The sequence below is a fragment of the Xenopus laevis genome, chromosome 1S, assembly GCF_017654675.1.
Source record: "Xenopus laevis strain J_2021 chromosome 1S, Xenopus_laevis_v10.1, whole genome shotgun sequence".
NCBI classification, from domain to species: Eukaryota; Metazoa; Chordata; class Amphibia; order Anura; family Pipidae; genus Xenopus; species Xenopus laevis.
In genome coordinates this window covers 136,932,274-136,951,541 of record NC_054372.1, presented here as the reverse complement: position 1 = coordinate 136,951,541, position 19,268 = coordinate 136,932,274, and the positions used below count along the sequence as shown (strand labels likewise).

Below are 19,268 nucleotides of genomic sequence, written 5' to 3'. Positions count from 1 at the left end.
TTTAGCCCTCACTAGTCTAGTTGAACGTATTGTAAACAGGAAATTTGTTCTAACAACTTTCAGATATTATGGAGATGCTCATTTTTGTGTAAATTGTTAACGTGTCCCCCTGTACAAGGCACAGTTTGTGTGATCAAATCCTGATCAAACAGTTTTTGTTGATGACTGAGCTTGAGCTGAGCTGCTGAGTAACTGGATTTCTTGAGATTTAGACTATGTACTTCTGGGCCAGTCTTCCATGGAAACAAAAATCCTAACCTTGTAACCAGCAAAGTGACCTGCACCGTGCATCTAACATGTGAAAAAAGCACAGTGTTTCCTTTTATCACAGTTGGAACTAGGGACATAGTAAATTGATAAGGAATATGCAGATATGAAAGGCTCATATACAAATGCACAAACTACATGTAAAATGTGGTGTACATACAGTACATAATGCTAGTTATTTATGGCATGTATGGGCAGAGTGATGCCATCTTTTCTGCATACAGATACATTTTTATTTATCTTTTCACCTTAAGTATTATTTTTACTGACCAGAATGAACCAGGCTTAAAATGTACATTCAGCTGAATATGGTACATTTATACAGTGTTTTTTTGGATCTCTTTGGAAACATATTTCAATATCTTGAGATAATAAACCCCATAATGCACCCTGATATTCACCCCCTTCTTTTTACCCATCAGATGCAACTATTTTTGACTCTGGTAGACAGTAGTTACACCTGCTGATAATAGATTTATAGAACCATTAAGTCTTTTCCATCTGTGCAGTTAATTCTTGTATTCCATTTCTGTGTGTTGAGCACTGGCTCTGGCATCTGCAGAAATCTCTTATCCATTCCTTACACAAAACCCCTATTTGGTCTGTGGTGTTTAATGGAACATTAAACATTAAAGATTTAGGTCACAAAAAGCTACTAAATAAAAGAAAATATATAATAAAAATACACCAAAAATTATTTACAATTAAATTATGTATAGATTTGGATGGATTCTGAAAGCATATTTTTATTTGACTGTGATAATGGCTCTTAAAACAAATGTGCATAGATAGAAATAAATTACAGAATGGAATCTTCAAATTGCACATGTTCCCTGGCCTTAGGAATTAATGCTATGAACAGATGGAGAGTTTGCTTTTCTACTTTTTTTTCTAATTGCAGAAATATAAGAAATATTGTGCACTGAAAGTGCACTGAAAATTAGAAATAAACACATGGTTACAGTATACACTCACCCCACACTTTTAACTAATATTTTTTATGTAAACTGTATTGATGGGAATATAAACTTTATATTATATATTTTTTAAATGCTCACACATTTAGCACTGTTATCTCTAGGAAGGAAGAAGGGATATCTCATTTTGTGCAGGGAATGACGTTGATTATCATGTAATATGTGTATATAGTCAAGGTTTTTCACCCAAAACAACTTTTTTCCAAAAGTCCACCAAATTACTCCAAATTTATTGTAGGAGGTCCCCCATAGGCTAAAACACCAATTCGGCAAGTTTTAGATTACATTTCAAAAATCTATTTATTTATTTTTAAATTCGAATCGAATTTGGACAATTCCCTAGTTGAATTACACTAAAATAAACTCAAAATTCGAATTTAAAAATTTTAATTTTCAATTTGACCCTTGATAAATCTGCCACTTAGTTGATACATTTCTCAGCAGCATTTCTGGAGTATTAGCAACTATTATATCAATTCTAACAGCTGCCTGTAATGAAACCCAGAGATTCTGCTCAGCAGGGACAAACATAAGAAATGTATCAACTAAATGTATCAATTTAAAACCATTTACAGGGTCAGCGACCCCCTTCCCAGAGCTGCTTTATAAAGTGAAAAATGACACTTTACACTTCAATATTAGAAAAACGGTGACAAATAGGGGGTTATTTACTAAACTCCGAATACAAAAATCCCTAAAAAAATCTGTGATTTTTTTTTTATAAAATCTGACTTTTAAAAAATTACGAATATTTCAGAATTTATTAAACCCTGCGGATGGAAAAGTCCAAATCAGAAAATCCAGCATCTCAGCTTATAAGTGTTGCTTGCATATAAGTCAATGGGAGAAGTCCAAATGATTTTTTGATGTCTGCTGGGTTTTGTGCAATGCCCAGTTTTTTGGCAAATAAAGCATAAGCATAAGTGTAAAAAACCTGAGTAGATTTGATCGGAGTTTGTAGCAGAAAATGTTGAGATAAAATTAGACTTTGATAAATAGCCCCCATACAGAATAGAAAGTAATTGGAAAAAGTTATCTCTGGTGATCTTGAATTATTCTTTCAGCTCTTTTTTCTTTCAAATTTTTTATATTGGGATCTTTTAATAAATTAAATGACATTCAGGATTTAGGAGTTTGTAATTTTAGAGTTTGTGATTTTAGATTGTGTTTCAAAAACTTTAAAAACACTAAAATTCAACCTATAATAAATAAGCCTCCATGTCTGTTAAAAGTTATTCAAGTAGCCAATAGCCACCAATATGGATTAATTCATGCTTTCTTAAAATGTGAGTCCAGGTTGAAAAAAAACAACATAAATTAAAATTTTGGTAAATAGGCCTTCTCGTCTTAATGTCTGCTGAACCTGTGACTTTTTTGTCATTCTAAAAACAGCATATTCATGTTTTATAATGAGCACACTGTTTGGTAATGCCGTCCTTTAAATGTATGAGTAAGTAATTACTTTTAAATGTAAATCTTACTTCATTGTTGAATAATGAAAACTATTGTGGCTAAAGAACTTCACAGGTCTACAGGGTAATCTGGCCCTTTTTATAATCCAATGCTTTTATTGGTTGTAACTTGTTTCTGGTGCTTTCCACTTAGTTATCATGCATACCCAATAAACTGTTCTTATCTCAATGAAATGTAACTAAGAAAAATAATTTGAAAAGTTGTTTTTTCAAACTTTCTTAAAGGGCATTAAAAAAGAAAATATTCAATCTGCTATTTTTCATTTATGAATACTTTATGAATAGTGATGGGCGAATTTGGGGCATTTCGCTTCACCGAAAAATGAGTGAATTTCCCACGAAATTCGTGAAATCTAAGAAAATTGTCGAAATGGCACCGGTGTCTCGTTTTTGACACTGGCGTCCATTTTTAATTTTCGCTGGTGAAATTTTGCGTCAGTTTGGTGAATTTATTCGCCGGTGGCGAATCGCAGGAATTCGCAGTGAATTCGCGCCTGGCGAATAAATCCGCCCATCACTATTTATGAATCCACTGGATAATCTTGTTTATTAAAAAAAGATGCATTTACATTTTGTATTTAAAAACATTTATATATTGAATTATAAATAAATTATAATTAAAGGCTACAATCAAAGGTTACATTGAGAATTCCTCTACCAATTAAAATAGATTTAGTTTGTGATTGAACCATCTCTGATTAGTATTTATGGTAATATAATTAAGTAAGCAAATTGCCATATAATCAGATAATGCAAGAACATGTTTTGAAGATTCTAAACATAGATGGAAAAATGACATTTGCATCTACTCTTACAAAATTATTATTTATTCCAGTAAGGTAAAGTGATCTAATATCCTTATTAGAGCAACACTAATAAAAAATCTAGGAGTTTTAGTTAAAAAAGATAATTGTAACAAATGAATTATGCAAGTATCATAACATAATTACCAAGGTTATCCATCAAAAGGGATCTACTGTAACTTTAGGGTGAAACTTAGATCCTTGTGCTGGGTTATATTTCATAAGCATGTGTATTAGTATGTATTGGTACGCTAATCAATAATGCCATTTATAAGTGCCTGATGCACCCGGTATGTATTATTTAATAAATATGTTGGTTATCATTAATAAAATACATGGAATATTTTAACTGTAACCTCTTCAGAGAAACATAGCAAACATTGTAAGAAAAAACAAAACAAGTATTATGTCAATACTATTATTAATTACCAGTACTATATAAATATTAATTACCATTACTATTATTACAATCTATTTTCATCAGCACATTCATTTATAAACCAATACTGTATCATTTACTAGCAAAAAATACACATAAACAGAAGAAGCATTTTAAACTATAAACCCTCCTTAAAGAAACAGTAACATCAAATAAAACGATAGTGTTTTTAAGTAATGAATAAATAATGTACCGTTGCCCTGCACTGGTAAAACTGGTGTGTTTGCTTTAGAAAACAACTATAGTTTATATATACAAGCTGCCGTGGAGGCAGTCATTCAAGCACAAGATAAACAGCAGATAACATATAAATTCTGAACAATCCCATTGTATACTACAGAGCTTATCTGTTATCTGCTGCATATCCTGTGCCTTTTCTCCTTTTTCAGCTTTGAAAGGCTGCCCCCATGGCTACACAACAACCTGTTTATAGAAACTATAGTAGTGTTTCTGAAGCAAAACACCTCTGTTTTACCAGTGCAGGGCAACAGTACATTATATTTTAATTACTTAAAAAAACTTTCAATATTTGGGGGCAGATTTACATAGGGTTGAATATCGAGGGTTAATTAACCCTCGAGATTCGACTGCCGAATGTAAATCCTTAGACTTCGAAGATCGAAGTCAAATGATTTACCGCAAATAGTTTGATAGAACGAAAAATCGTTAGATCGAATGATTAAATCCTTCGAATCGTTCAATTCGAAGGATTTTAATCCATCGATCGAACGATTTTTCTTTGACCTAAAAATTGATACAAAGCCTATGGGGACCTTCACCATAGACTAACATTGCACCTCCGTAGGTTTTAGGTAGGAGGTCGAAGTTTTTTTTAAAGAGACAGTACTTCGATTATCGAATGGTCGAAAATGCGAACTATTTTTAGTTTGAATGGTTTGATTCAAAGTCGAAGTCGTAGTCGAAGATCGAAGTAGCCAAATTCGATGGTCGAAGTAGCCAAAAATTTTTTCGAAATTCAAAGTTTTTTTTATTCTATTCCTTCACTCGAACTAAGTAAATGGGCCCCTTGGTGTTACTGTTACTTTAATGCATTGGAACAAGGGTATTTTAAAAACAAAAGCACAAATCATGATATGACTTATCCTGTTCACTTGGTGCAGTTTTACTCTCTCTCTTTTTATTCCATTTCTCTGTAAATGTTCCTATGGTGGTAGCTGTGAACTTTACCATCACCAATTTCATTTTTTTTACTGTTTATAAAGTATTAACATTCATGCTCACTTTATCTTTTCTTATGATGATGTTAGCTGAAATATCAGAACATTCAGCCTCCGGGAAAAAAAATGGATTTACAAGTAAAACAGATATTGAAACAGGCCGTCAGAATGATTTATATTTCTTTATTAAACATATCTCCGTCCATGGAACTTAGAATCAAAACTTAAAAACCTTTGAGAGATTTTTTTATTTAAAACAAGAACCAGTTTGAACTGTAAAGTAATACTGATGATTCTACTGTCAGTATCTTTTAGGTAATTTTCCTCAAACCCTATAGGAAGTACTCAATATGTCAAATGAAATATTATTGTAGAGAATTAAAGAAAAACAGTCCTGCATCTTAAAGGAAAATAACATACTGTGCAATTAACCCTCGATATTCGACTGCCGAATTAAAATCCTTCGACTTCGAATATCGAAGTCGAAGGATTTAGTGCAATTCATTTGATCGAACGATCGAAGGAATAATCGTTTGATCGAATGATTAAATCCTTTGAATCGAACGATTCCAAGGATTTTAATCCATCGATCGAAGGATTATCCTTTGATCAAAAAATTGATAGGAAGCCTATGGGGACCTTCCCCATAGGCTAACATTGGCCTCGGTAGGTTTTAGGTGGCGAACTAGGGGGTCGAAGTTTTTTTTAAAGAGACAGTACTTCGACTATCAAATGGTCGAATAGTCGAACGATTTTTAGTTCGAATCGTTTGATTCGAAGGTCGAAGTAGCCCATTCCATGGTCGAAGTAGCCAAAAAACACTTCAAAATTCGAAGTATTTTTCCTCTATTCCTTCACTTGAGCTAAGTGAATGGGCCCCTTAATTAAAGTGACATTTACAATCAGTTGATAACTACCGCAAGTTATTATGGGTTACTAAAACAAGAGCAAACTTTTTGCTATACTCCCCAATGTCGCTTGCTGAAAATTACAAGACATCCCTGAGTCAGAGAAGAAGATTGAATTGCTCAGGCCCCAACAGTCAATTTGAAAAACAAGAATAGGCCTTTTTGTGTTTAATGAAACTTAAGTAGTGCCAGGCCAAACCGGCCGGGCACCATAGACAACCTGGCAGACTACATAGCCTCCCCCTAGTGAGCGCACCTGAATGTGCTTGCTTGCGCAGAGTGAGTATTCATGTTTTGATGATTGCAACAATGATGTAAGAGCTACTGAGTTGGGGACACAAGGGCCTGAACTAGGGGAAGGTGGTAGAAGAGGTATATCTAGTATAGGTCAATCTAAAAACAACTGGAGTTGCTGAGTAATCAATGAAGACTTTTCACTACTCATCCGAGCAGCTTCTTCAGTTCAACTGAAGGTCTACAAGTCCGAAGGTAGGTTTGACTTATAGGGCCTGGGTTGGGTAGTGGCTCTGGACATTATTAATAAGCTTTCTTAATTACAATATATGGGCAAATTTATCAAAAATTAAAATGGGGAATCTTGAAGTATTCCCAGCAGTTTTGATAATTTTGCCATTTATCAATCTCTTGGCAGTCAGAAACTGCTATATTAAATAAACATGATATATATGTTAGTTCCTTAGAAAGTATATGGCTGCTTTGAGCAGTTCAACACCATTCTGTGCAGTGGCATGGTAGTAGTGACCTGTGCTGCAAATCCATAATAGCAAATGCATGCCGAAAGGAGGGTTTGGACAATTCTTTTCTGTTTCAACAGGAAAAGAAATTGATAATTATCTGTATTCATGTTAATTATCATTGCAGTTCAATAAAAAAGGATCCTTGATAAATCGTCCCTTTTAATCGTTGGAAGAAATATATTCATATTTTTATTAACTTTACCTTGTTTTTGTTTGTTTATGGCTTGGTGTGAACAAACCACTTACTTTATCACAATCATTACATACCATATTTAAAATGGGCATATTGTATAAGCATTTGTCAATTGTGACAAATTGCTCAATTAGAATGTGCTGAAGTAAAAAGAGAATTTGAATGGGCATCATCAGTCTTCAGAGCTGTACAATCTTTCAGAATTATTCAGTGGTGCTTTATTATGTGACTTAGAGAGAAATACTGTATAATTTAATTTAACCTAACATAAAGCCTCTAATTGACTTTAAAAATAATAAAAAAGTATTTTACATAAATCTCTGGAGACAAATATAATGATGTAGCTTCACAGGGACTACATATAGTGATTTGAATAGTCCAATAGTTTTACTTATATTTGTGCTGATTATAGTTTTTATTAATTTCATTCCTCTCTATATTAGTAACATTAGCTAGGGGAATTTAATATCTGTCGTGGTCATTTTTTCCTTTCAGCTTTGCTAAAACTGTCTACTGAGAAGCTCCTTCACTAGATGTTGGAACATTCTTGAATGGTATTTGTTTTCATTGATACCTAGGAGGTTGAGTACTTAATTGATGTTGGGCACTTTGGACTTGTTCCTAGTTTGTGGCAATAGTAAGGAGAAGGCTCTTTAGTTTGTTGAGGTGGGAGTGGAAGAACTTGACTGGCTTAAACACTTCCTTGACCTCAACCCAAATTAATCTGTGGGATGAATTGGAATGCAGATACAAACCAGGCCTGATATCAGTGACCAAACTCTTAGGTTTCAATGGTGGCTAAAATGAAATGCCAGTCAGGGGGAGAATTAACATTTTCTTTCTTATATACTACTGTCCATATTGAAGGTCAGGTAGGGTCAAATTTGAGGAAATATCAAGAAATTCTTCAAACTATGATGAAATGATGAATACTCTCATAGCTTCCTATGTGTGCTCATTTCATTAGCTAATGTAAGCCCTGATGAAAGATTAGACCTTCTAACTGTCCCTGGCCAAGTATATTACTTTCAACTGGGGCTTGAAGTGAAAATTAGTGATGGGCGAATTTGCGCCGTTTCGCTTCGCCGAAAAATTCGCGAATTTCGCACGAAATTCGCGAAACGGCGAAAAATTCGCGAAACGGCGCCGGCGTCTCGTTTTTGACGCCGGCGCCCGTTTTTGACGCCGGCGCCCGTTTTCCGACGCCGGCGCCCGTTTTTGACGCCGGCGTCCGTTTTTCGAAAAAAAAAATTTTGACGCCGGCGAATTTTTTCCGCGAATTTTCGCGGGAGTTTCGCAAATTTATTCGCTGGCGGCGAATCGCGCAAATTCGCCGCGAATTCGCGCCTGGCGAATAAATTCGCCCATCACTAGTGAAAATGTTTGACAACCACTGCTACAGAGGAACGATGAAAGGCAGTGTGTGAGAGTATATTCGGAACCTTTAATCAGACTTCAACTTAAAAGTCAAAACTAAAATAATCAATATCTTTACAGAACAACGTACCTTGGACAACAGGTCCTATCTTTGGCTGTGATGAATGTAACAAAACATATGCCCTTTTGAATAATGTTAATTCCTGCAAGTATTGAAAATTCATTACCACAATTGTTTGAGACGTTGTTTTATGTTTTGAAGCACAGCTGCTTTACATGTTGCTGAGTTGCAGGACTAAACCCTAGTTCAAAAGGAGTGGATAAAGGTCTGCAGAGCCTGAATATGCTGACAGGCTGCTTGGCATCTCTTCTGTAAGGGATTCTGTTCTATTATAAAGTTAAAAAAGCTTTCTATTACAATGGCAGTTGTTATGCCACTGAGAGAAAAGCTCGAGACATGCTGCATTTTTTTACATTAAGTAGAGCTGCCCACATACTGTAATACTGATATTTTCTTTTTGGTTTTCTAATACCGGAAGAACTGCATTTCGAAAACCACTTAACAGTAACTATTGTGTAAAATGTGTAAAATGATCTGATTGCTTCAAGTAACTTTGTTTTCTTGCTTGTAATATGATGTTGTGCTTGCCTTAAATAACCAACTTCAAAACAAGGTTTTAAAGGAAAAATAGCTAGAAAAGAAAAATAGCTAGAAAGGGAAGCAAATAGAAAAAAAAGCTCATTTACTCCAGAAAACAGGGAAAAACATTTAGTTGTTTTTTTTTCATCCTCATTCTTTCACATTCTCTTTTTTCTACAATAGTCATGTTTTACAGAATTTTTAATGGTTCTTATCATGGGCTGTAACATTATATTAGAGTCACTTGGTATTGATGCCTGTTGACTATGGTGAAAATTGGGGAAAGCAGCTTACCCAACCATTAGAGACTCAGAGTGGTTTGTTGTGTTTCTAGCTAGATCACAGAATAAAATTCATGGATAAAACAGACTTCAATAATCTTGTGCACCAATGGTGCAACTTTCACTTCAGTAAAAGCAAGTATAAGGTTATGTGTGTGGCAGATGCTTTAACAAAGTCTGTTCCATCTGTAATAGAATTTTGAATCTAATACTTTATAAAATCAAATCTATTTCCCTTTCCTTTAGAAGAATATTTTGTTTGCAGCAAATGTCCTGCACTATATAAAGGTGAAGGTTTCTTTCCCAGTACAGTATTTGTTTTTTTTTCATGTTTGCTTTTTGGAATATTTCAATATTTACTATGTGAACTGTACCAGATGCTGTAAGTTCCAAACAAATATTGATGAACAACTTTGCTGATACATTTATTCCAATGGCAAGTCGCACTGAGAATAATAAACCACAGAATGTGTAGCTGTATCAGTGAGCACTAGGAAAGGGCTTTTAACAACTCTATTTGATGTTTATTACCAGGTTGTTTGTTTTGCAACCCTCTCTGGAGCCCTTTGTGGAGCTAAAGAAAAGACACAAAAGATGTATTTTCTCAGCAAAACTGCTGAGTTCCATTTTTATCAAAGGGGGAATTATTGATATGATGCATGGTGTAACAAGAATAAGGCAATTTGAAACCATTTCTGAGTGTGTTTTATCTCTGATGCCAAGCATACCTTGAGTGTGCCAGCTGAATTTAATAATATACTTTATGCTATTACCTTATAATAAACAGATTCTGCCATACAGTATTCGCTTTACACAGCTCCAAATTAATATTCTGCTATGCCTCTTTTGTCTTTACTACTTTCCTATGAGACAAATGCAGATACAGTATCTGCCATTACAGATTTTTTTTAGCAGTAATAAATTCTTAGTCTTAGCCATAAATGAAGGTCTGCTTTTTGTAATACCATTACTGAAGATTTTGGGGTTTACTGCTTCCCTATTGTGTACATCTATTATATAATTGATCTTTGTGCAATAATTCCTGCTGCCATTGTATTGACTGGATGACCTCCTGTCAATACAAAAGATATCTTTTGTTGGTAAAAGCAAACTTACACAAAATTATTGCTTTTTCAGTTTCACTCAGCTTTATCATGGCTGTTGACTTTTATTCATTCCAGTGATTCCATTTTCCAATGAAGGTATAAGAAGGCTGTATCTACTGTATGTGCTATAACTAACAAGGGAAAGTTGTGCTCATCAATAATATTTAAACTATTAAGCATGGGTGCAGTGAGGCTATGACCACAACATTTATACAGAAGAGGTGAGTACAACTTTTCTATCTTTGTTATAGTTTATACAGGAGCAGTGTCCAGCTCCATGTTATTGATCCCACACTTTTCAGCTACAGTCAGGTTAAGTGGTGGCCAATAAAAGGGCAGCCATTGGGGAGTTTTAACCTTGAAAGCGAGTGAATTGCAGCAAAACTTGTGTTAAGTGTATAATGAAGCAATATAATTCTTAAAGAATCAGATGCAAGTTGAGTGTAGGACTGGCCATACCAGGGATGACTTTGACATAGTTGGCCATCTTAAATATATTGCAATGTATGTACAAACAATCCCTGTTGTGTTTAAAGGGGAGGGGATATGTAAGTATCTTAAGGCACAAAATGTCTCAAAGTGTCTTAAATATATTGATAATGGGTTGAGTGCAGAGAAACTCCTGTATTTGTCTCTGTGTATCTATAGTCTAACATTTCATATTTTCACCATGCAGTATTTCTTCTTTAAAGCCCTGTATAATAATTTCTTATCCTTCTCACATCTTAAAGGGATACTGTCATGGGAAAAACATTTTTTTCAAAATGAATCAGTTAATGGTGCTGCTCCAGCAGAATTCTGCACTGAAATCCATTTCTCAAAAGAGCAAACAGGTTTTTTTATATTCAATTTTGAAATCTGACAAGGGGCTAGACATATTGACAATTTCCCGGCTGCCCCAAGTCATGTGACTAGTGCTCTTTACTGCTGTACTGCAAGTTGGAGTGATATCGCCCCCTCCCTTTCCCCCCAGAAGCCAAACAAAAGAATAATGGGAAGGTAACCAGATAACAGCTCCCTAACACAAGATAACAGCTGCCTGGTAGATCTAAAAAACCCATGTCCCACTGAGAGACATTCAGTTACATTGAGAAGGAAAAACAGCAGCCTGCCAGAAAGCATTTCTCTCCTAAAGTGCAGGCACAAGTCACATGACCAGGGGCAGCTGGGAAATTGCCAAAATGTCTAGCCCCATGTCAGATTTTCAAAATTGAATATAAAAAAATCTGTTTGCTCTTTTGAGAAATGGATTTCAGTGCAGAATTCTGCTGGAGCAGCACTATTAACTGATTCATTTTGAAAACATTTTTTTTTCCATGACAGTATCCCTTTAAGTACATTTGAGGGATCATTTATGGTTGCAAGTGCAGTTGTGGTTGCACAAATATAGTCACAGTTTTTGTTTTGATGCCATTCATTAAAGCTAATTGTGTTAGGGATGATAAGATAGATAAGACTCCAGCAAGAAACACAACAAAATATAGTAGCCCTTAAGCAATAGCACTTAAACATTAGCTTAGAAAATTGAACCCAGGTAAAAACCGAAAGAGAAATTTGTTCTCAAGGGTTAGTTCACACAAGGAGATTTTGTCACGAGGCAACTTCAGGCGACTATGAAAAACGCATCGCCGCGTGTGCATTAGCGCAGGCGACTTTTCATAATAGCCTATGGGAAAACACACTGAGGCAGTTCGGGGAGATGGTCGCTCAGAAGACGGTGTGATTAGTCGCCAGGCGACAAAATCTCCCCAAATCTCCTCGTATGAACTAACCCTAAAGGTAAGCATATCTGGAAAAAATCTTGAAAAACTAGAAAACTTTAGATTAATAATTATTTTTTTCTGTTTCAGAGGTATTTAAGTTTTTATTAACTGTCAATTAGTGATGGGCGAAACTGACCCGTTTTGCTTCACTGAAAATGTGTCACTGTTGTCAATATAACAACGTTTGTAACAGTAGCACAGCCTGCTTTATCGTTCAGTGCTTTTTTTTTTTGTTCACACATTTTAATAAATGTCATGACAATCCTGATTTTAGAGTTTGTGAGTTTAGTCGTGGTTTCAGAAACCCGACTAAAAAAAAAATAAGCTAACATGAAAATAACATGATTGACCTATTTGTAACAGTAATTTGTATCTTTTAAATAGTTTTGCATATTATAATGTAATTCAGGAATCAGTATCTGGGAATATGTAGTGCATCTTTGGAAAGCACGAAAACATTTTTTTTTAGGGATTTTGTATTCTGTATTGCAAGCAGTTCCAGTGATATGTTTGTATAGTGTAGTTCTATTATTTCTTCTGTAAAAGCAAATTACACTGTGTTCTTTGCTTCCATTAGATACAACATAAGACATTTTACTTTCATTCTGTTACAAAATGAACCAAATTCTATTTTCTTTTCAATCACTACTGCCAACTGTTAGTCTGTCTCCCACAAATTTACTTGGCCTATTGATTTGAGGTTACTGAAATCTGCCCTGCCTTTGAGAGAAACCTTCTGTACAACACCCAGGAATACTGTACATTTTGTACACTATTCTGGAAAAAAGCCCAACTTATTTTAAAATTTAAAATTTAATATCTGCTGTTTTGACATAACAGAACAGGTACCTGAATTTGTCAAGCGTTCAAGCAAAAAACTGATGCCAAAAAATTTAGATGTTTTCAAATAATATTAGTTCAGAAAAATACAGCAGCTATTTGAAATTGCCTCCGGGTCAGTGCTGTGCAGGCTAAGGTGGATAATTTGATATGCATGCCATTTTCCTACTTCTACCCCTGGAACTAAATTTGCAAAAAGAAAAATAATAATATTAGTATTAGTCCATGAAATAATAAATATGGAAGCTGATGTATAAAACCATGAAGCATCACCAGTAATTCCAGGGTTCCCAAAATGGATTATGTCAATTGGTGTAACAGAGTTATGTCCCAAAGATCACATGCTTTAAAGAGAAGGTGCTTGAGTCTCACAACTGGCCATTAGAGGGCAGGGTCAAAACGGCCTTTAGGTTGAAAAGTACAGGTTTATCACCTGTTATTCAGAATGCTCGGGACCTGGGGTTTTCCTGAGCAGATCTTTCCATTGTTTGGATATTCATACCTTAAAGGGATACTGTCATGGGAAAAACATTTTTTTTCCAAAATGAATCAGTTAATAGTGCTGCTCCAGCAGAATTCTGCACTTAAATCCATTTCTCAAAAGAGCAAACAGATTTTTGATATTCAATTTTGAAATCTGACATGGGGCTAGACATATTGTCAATTTCACAGCTGCCCCAAGTCATGTGACTTGTGCTCTGATAAACTTCAATCACTCTTTACTGCTGTACTGCAAGTTAGAGTGATATCACCCCCCTCCCTTTCCCCCCCAGCAGCCAAACAAAAGAACAATGGGAAGGTAACCAGATAACAGCTCCCTAACACAAGATAACAGCTGCCTGGTAGATCTAAGAACAACACTCAATAGTAAAAGCCCATGTCTCACTGAGACACATTCAGTTACATTGAGAAGGAAAAACAGCAGCCTGCCAGAAAGCATTTCTCTCCTAAAGTGCAGGCACAAGTCACATGACCAGGGGCAGCTGGGAAATTGACAAAATGTCTAGCACCATTGTCAGATTTCAAAATTGAATATAAAAAAATCTGTTTGCTCTTTTGAGAAATGGATTTCAGTGCAGAATTCTGCTGGAGTAGCACTATTAACTGATGCGTTTTGAAAAAAAACACGTTTTCCGATGACAGGATCCCTTTAAGTCTACTAGAAAATCATTTAAACATGAAATAAACACAATAGGTTGGCTCTGCTTCTAAAAACTATTAATTATATCTTAGTTTGAATCAAATACAAGGTACTGTTTTATAACAGAGAAAAGGGAAATCTTTTTAAAAAAATTTAATTATTTGGATAAAATGGGGTCTATGGGAGACAGCCTTTCCGTAATTCGTAGCTTTCTGGATAACAAGTTCCCAGATAATGGATCCCATACCTGTACAAGCAACTGTTCTGAACCTGTTGGTAAGCTATTGCTCAGTTAAGGATTTGGGGGCATCTTTCTTACCCACTTTCAGTAGCCATACATTGTTCTACCATATAGACAGATAGACAGATAGATAGATGATAAAATATTTCCTTATTCTCTGTTATATAAAATAAGATATAATTAATCCTTATTGAGGGCAAAACAATCCTATTGTGTTTATTTAATTTTAAATTTATTTTAAGCAGACTTAAGGTATGGACATCCAAATAACGGAAATATCCCTTACATGGAAAACCGAAGGCATTCTGGATAACAGGTCCCAAACCTGTACTTTATATCATTAACACCATCACCTACACAACTTTGTAGACCTAGACTTGGACTTTGCACTGTACAAATAAAAGCACATTAAACAGACAAGTTGCCAGCATTCATTGTTCATATTCGTATTCTAGGAAAGAACATTTAGTTGAAACGCCTCCAACAGCTGTTTTAAGAATTATTGGTTATTGTGTTGTGGTGAGGTTTATTTTTGTTTTACACAACAATGGGGTTAATTTATTAACACTGGACAAATTTGCCCATAGGCAGTTACCCATATCAACCAATCAGTGATTAGCTTTTTAAAGCCAGCTGCAAGTAGAACAATGAATGCAACAATCTGATTGGTTGCCATGGGTTATTTCCCATGTTTATAGGGTTATGGGATACATGGACAGATTTTATTATTGGACAATAGTAATCCTGGTAATGGTCACTATTTTAAGTTCCTTTGATAAAACACATGGCATGTATATAGATACAGGCACAGATCCGTTTTTAAGTGGGTTGAGAAGCTTTGAACACTGGCAAGCTATGCAGTAGCAGATTGAACATATTTATTACAGTTAACACAACAGGACATGGCAAAAAGCCCACTGGTAAATTCTTTTTTCAAGCCTTTCAAATGTACTCGTGGCTCATATTGTTCTAAAGGGAACAAGTAGCAAATCTCTTTTTAAATATGAAATGACAATAGGGAACCTTTTATATGTCCCCTTATCTGTCTTAAGGTCTAATATTTGATTCAAGAAAATAATAGTCATATAGGAGTAGATATGTATTATATCCCTTATTTACCAATAGCAAATCCAATTGAATTAAAAAATGTTCTTTATATTACAAATTGGGGCCCATTTATGAATGTCCTCACTTGCAATTTGCACTGGGGATAAAAAATTAGTATAGAAAATAGTGTTAATGTTCAGCTGTGCCCATAGTGCACAATTTTCAAATCAGAGTATCTGACACCTTTATCTTTGATCAATGTGTTAATTCTTTAAAACACTGTCCTTATTATAATAAAGGATCAATAATGGGGGGAAATATTGAGCAGACATATATTTAATAATTAAAGTAAATTTTTTTGGTTTTTGTTTTAAAGAGGAAAACACCATTTGGAGGAAAAAAACTATATTTTTTCTTGATCTATTAAACCCCAAATCTGCTAAAAGTCAGAATAAAAGGTGCCCCATCTTAAACTTGCCAAGGTAATGAAGTCAATGGCAGATGTCCCATTTACAATTGAAAGATATCGTGTTCTGCGTTGAGTTTCTTACAATAATCCGAAGAATTTGTGGTTTTCAGTTGATAATCTGAAAAAATCTGATTTTTTTGCGCGTCAAATCAGAAAAACTCATACAATTCAGATTTTTTAACGATTTTATTGAGTCGTTTCCCGCACAAAATCGATAATGTATTGATAAATGTGGTAAAAATGTGCACGGGCATTTGGTTGACATTGTGTCACGACCGGCACCCAATACCAGAACAAGTGCCAAGCACCATGGTCTCGGCTCGGCTTCACCAGTAGTGTGACCACCTTTGGGCTTCGGGAGGAGCCCTCAGCTTACTTGAGTGCCACCTGGACTTAACGAGGGGTGCAAGGCGAGATGTTCTGGCTGGCAAAGGGGCACGGTTTTTACCAAAGTCTTTTGGGCCGAAGGTCACGGTACACAGGATTAGGCAAAAGGATGGTCAGACAGGCTGGGTGAGCTCTACAGAATATGGTCTACCACTAGTTTACCTTAACTATATAGGGCTGATATCCTGCATACATTCAGTACTCTCAGTGGTATCTGACCTCTTGTCCCTTGGCACAGTTTTTCTTATCAATTAAAAGAGCATGAGATACACTAATCAATCCCTTATATAGATCAACTAGGCCAGGGGTCAGCAACCTTTACTATCAAAAGAGCCATTTTGTCCCTGATTCCACTAAAGAAAAAGAGTCTGGAGCCACAAAACATAACACAGTTTATAAACATTTAACAGTTTTAGCCTTTTTTTAATTTTAACTGTTACAACATGAGAAGACAACAAACAGAAGTGCAGTGTGTATGAGTGTGTGACCGCGGTAAAATAACCGTTAGCTTACCGTGGTCGCACACTCAAGAAGCCGCCAGCAGGTGCAAGGGCTGTATAGTCGATGTGACAGGCAAAGCCACAAGACTGAGCCGCAGCAAGCAGGATGAAGAGCCGCATGGGGCTCCGGAGCCGCGTGTTGCCTACCCCTGAACTTCCAGAACATTCTAAAAGGAAATTCCCTGCCTTATAACACCACCTTGCAAAATTAACCCGTAATAATAGTTACGTTATCTAAATAATTTATTACTTAACCCTTACATGCTACTCCCAAAACATTGTGTATTAGTGATGGTTCAGCAGCAACAAAATTGTGACAGTATCCCTTTTAAAATGGTTCATAAGAACTGAAATGAACAATGGTGGTGGATATTTAAAAACAACTCTGCAGGAAATGCAATAATTCACCTGAATGTGGACTTTCTCTAACTCTCCATGGTCCACAGATGGTCCAGAGTCTCCCATACTTGCCAAAAGAAGCTGCAAGTTGGCAAGGAGAGCATGTGTCCTCTTCAGATCCCTCCGAAGACACTTCTCCTCATCAAAATCCCGATGTCCAATCTGCAACAGAAGAATAATGAATAAATTGTACATTTAGGGTCACATTTACTATGGGACAAATATCGAGGGTTTATTAACCCTCGATATTCGACCATCGAAGTAAAATCCTTCGAAGGATTTACCGCATTTACCGCATTTAGTTTGATCGAAGGAAAAATCATTCGATCGAATGATTAAATCCTTCGAATCGAATCGATTCGAAGGCTTTTAATCCATTGATCCAACTATTTTCCTTCGATCAAAAATAGGCTAACATTGGTGCTCGATAGGCTTTAGGTGGCGAAGTATATAGTCGAAGTTTTTTAAAGAGACAGTTCTTCGACGGTCGAATATTCGAACGATTTTTAGTTTGAATCGTTCGATTCGAAGTCGTAGTCAAAGGTCGAAATAGCCAATTCGATGGTCGAAGTAGCCGAAAAAAAACTACGAAGTATTTTTCATTCTAATCCTTCACTCAAGCTAAGTAAATGTGCACCTTAGTATATAGTATAGATACTTTAAGGGACAGATTTATTAAGGGTTGAATAGTAAATTCAAATTTTTAAATTTTTTTTGTCTCATAATTCGCACATTTGAATTTTAATCCCCCAATTTGAATGTAAATTAGATTTATCACACCTCCACCATGGAAACAGTTCTAATTCGAATATTCGCCACATTAAACCTGCCAAATTCTACAAGTCAATGGCAGAGGTCAATTGATCAATTTGAATATGTTAATAGTCTTCCTGACATTCAAGTTTATTTTTGGAGGAAAATTTGATTCAAGTTTCATTCATATCATTCCCATTCGATCAAATTTCAGACATTTAAATTTTTGCCAGAGAATGATTTTACATTGTGAGTAGCGCTAATGATTTGTATAAATGCTATTTTAAACAATGTTTGCAATTTTAATTACATTCCCCCATATGAGCCTTAAGAGGTTTTGCTGATACATTGGCAGCAACAAATGGCGAAGATGATTTTTTTAGCCATGCATGGATTTGTGGTGAAATTCTGCATTTCGCCATATGCCATTTTTTTTCTCGGAACTGATGAAAAAGTCAACCTTGAAAAATTTTGCCGTGACAGAAAACTTGCCAAGACAAAATTGTTTTCGAGACAAAAAAGTCAAAAAAATTCCGATTGATTTTAATGTATTTCGACAAAAACATTGCCAAGACCAAAAAGTCTCAGAGACTTAAAAAAGTTGCCACAAGAATAACAGCCTCTGGAGCAAATTCTAGGGATGCAGTTTGTTTTTTGGCCAGGATTCTGCCATTTTCAGCCAAATCCTTGTGCCTGGCCGAATCCTTGTGCCTGGCCGAATCCTTGTGCCTGGCCGAACCGAATCCGAATCCTTAAAATCCTGTGACTTTTCGTCTCAAAACAAGGTAGTAAAAAATTTTTTAACTGCGCACTACTTGCATGGTTCTCTTTCACCCTCCCCCTCACGGATTTGCATATGCAAATTAGGGTTCGGATTCAGTTCTGTATTCGGCCAAATCTTTCGCAAAAGATTTGGGGGTTCCACATCAACATACTCTGTGCCACTTCGCCAGGCGCAGATTTGTTACCACTACACTATTTCACTAAAATGCAAAGTTGCGTCGCAGCAGCCAAATGCTGACGAATTTTCACTAGCATTACTTCAGCTGGGCAAGCATTTCCTAGCAAATTTTTGCTAGCATTCTTCTGCCTAGAAAAACATTGCTAGCACTCTTGCACTTAAGTTATTTGAATAGGATGGGTACCTAAGAGTTGTATGGACATCTTTAATAGTAAGGTTGGTGCAAATGCTTTAAGTGGCCACTTTTTCATATATCCAATGAGCCATAATAAAGACAGAGGAGATCCTCTAATGCCCTAGACATGAGCCAACCCTTAAACAAATGTGGCATACCCCTGAAATTAGTTTTAAAAAATTGTTCACACATA

General features: G+C 35.6%; 1 pseudogene; it reads right to left on the bottom strand.

Annotated features, from left to right (window-relative positions):
- LOC108705073 overlaps positions 1 to 19,268 on the bottom strand; it is a 260,667-nt pseudogene that overhangs the window by 81,857 nt on the left and 159,542 nt on the right.